Source organism: Gossypium arboreum, chromosome 10 (assembly GCF_025698485.1).
Source record: "Gossypium arboreum isolate Shixiya-1 chromosome 10, ASM2569848v2, whole genome shotgun sequence".
In the NCBI taxonomy this organism is placed as follows: Eukaryota; Viridiplantae; Streptophyta; class Magnoliopsida; order Malvales; family Malvaceae; genus Gossypium; species Gossypium arboreum.
In genome coordinates, this window is record NC_069079.1 from 13,759,726 (window position 1) to 13,761,571 (window position 1,846).

Consider the following 1,846-nt stretch of genomic DNA (forward strand, 5'->3'; position numbering starts at 1 on the left):
ACACTCTTTCTTTCTCTTGGCAGGTTTTTATAGTTTATGACTAGAAGAAACCCGTCAGGACCATTACTTTTTGACGAAGAAATTGATCGCACAGTTCATAGAAACCAAAGAGAAATAAGGCGAAGCTTAAGATACATAGAGAATGAGCAAGAAGACGATATTCAACCCCCAACTGAAGAGATGGCTGACAACCAAGGCAATCAGCTACCTCCTGCAATTGCGGCTAATCAAAATCCCGCTCCACGTACTATGTATGACTATACTAAACCTTCTTTAACAGGAACTAAGTCAAGTATAGTTAGACCTGCTATTGTTGCGAATAATGTCGAACTGAAACCTAACACAATTCAGATGATACAGCAGTTTGTTCAGTTTGATGGTTTGCAGGATGAGGATCCCAACACTTACTGGGCGAATTTTCTGGAGTTTTACGACACTTTCAAAATTAATGGCATTTCTGATGATGCCATTCGCCTTCAGTTATTCCCTTTTTCACTGAGAAACAAAGCTAAACAGTGGTTGAACTCGTTACCACGAGGGTCTATCACTACTTGGGAACAAATGACCGAAAAATTTGTACTAAAATATTTTCCGCCGGCTAAAACGGCTAAGTTACATAATGATATCTCTTCTTTTATGCAGATGGACTTAGAAACACTTTACGATGCATGGGAGAGATACAAGGATCTATTGCGAAGGTGCCCTCACCATGGGTTGCCACTATGGCTGCAAGTTCAAACATTCTACAATGGTGTAAATCCCTCGACAAGACGGATGATTGACACAGCTGCTGGAGGAACCATCAACAACAAAACACCTGAAAAGGCTTATGAATTCATTTAAGTAATGTCACTGAATAACTATTAGTGGCAAGTCATAAGGACTAAGCCAACAAAAACAATAGGTGTTTATAACGTCGACTCAGTTACTATGTTGTCAAATCAGGTAGAACTTCTCAATAAAAAGATTGATGGTTTACTTGGTTCTACGTAGGTACATCCAGTAATGAGGTGTGACTCAAGTGGAGGAGGTGTGCATACAGAATATCAATCCTTCAATCCTACAACCGAAGAGGAACAAGTCAACTATATGGGTAACAATAACTTTAGATCTCAAAATAACCCATACAGTAATACTTATAATGCAGGTTGGAGGAAGCACCCAAATTTCTCCTGGGGTGGTCAAGGGAATCAAAAGCCACAAAATCCTCAGGGTTTTCAACAGCCACCTTATCAATAAGAGAAGAAACCGGACCTTGAGGAGATGCTCTCTAAATTCATCTCGATGTCAGAAACCCGTTTCTAAAATACCGAGATAGCACTTAAAAATCAACAAGCATCGATCCAAGGACTCGAAACTTAGATAGGCCAGCTATCCAAACTAATCTCTGAAGGACCACAAGGTAGCTTACCAAGTAATACTGAACCTAACCGAAGGGAACACCTCAACGCAATTAGTACTCAAAATAAGGAAGGATTCATTACGCCTGAGCCAGAATTGATGCAAGAAACTGTGGTGAGCAAAGGTAAAAGTGAGGTAAGTCACAACAAAATGGTGAATGAAGAATATAAACCTCGTGTCCCATACCCTAACACGACAAGGAAAGACCGCTCAGACGAACAATTCGGTAAATTCCTTAAACTTTTAAAAAAATTACATATTAACTTACCGTTTATTGAAGCTCTGTCGTAGATGCTGAATGCAATAAAATTTTTAAAAGAGCTTTTAGTAAATAAGCGGAAGTTGGACGAAGCGTCGCATGTAGAGCTAAACGCAGTTTGCTCAGCTATTCTACAGAATAAGCTACCCCACAAATTGAAAGATCCAGGGAGTTTTACAATACCTT

The 1,846-nt window shown here is 39.5% G+C and overlaps 1 non-coding gene across 1 annotated transcript; it reads right to left on the minus strand.

Moving 5' to 3' along the window:
- Positions 1 to 610: 610 nt before the first annotated feature.
- Positions 611 to 716, minus strand: LOC128283282 (small nucleolar RNA R71). Its single transcript, XR_008273623.1, has one exon. It is a non-coding gene; the product is annotated as a small nucleolar RNA R71 (small nucleolar RNA).
- Positions 717 to 1,846: the final 1,130 nt, after the last annotated feature.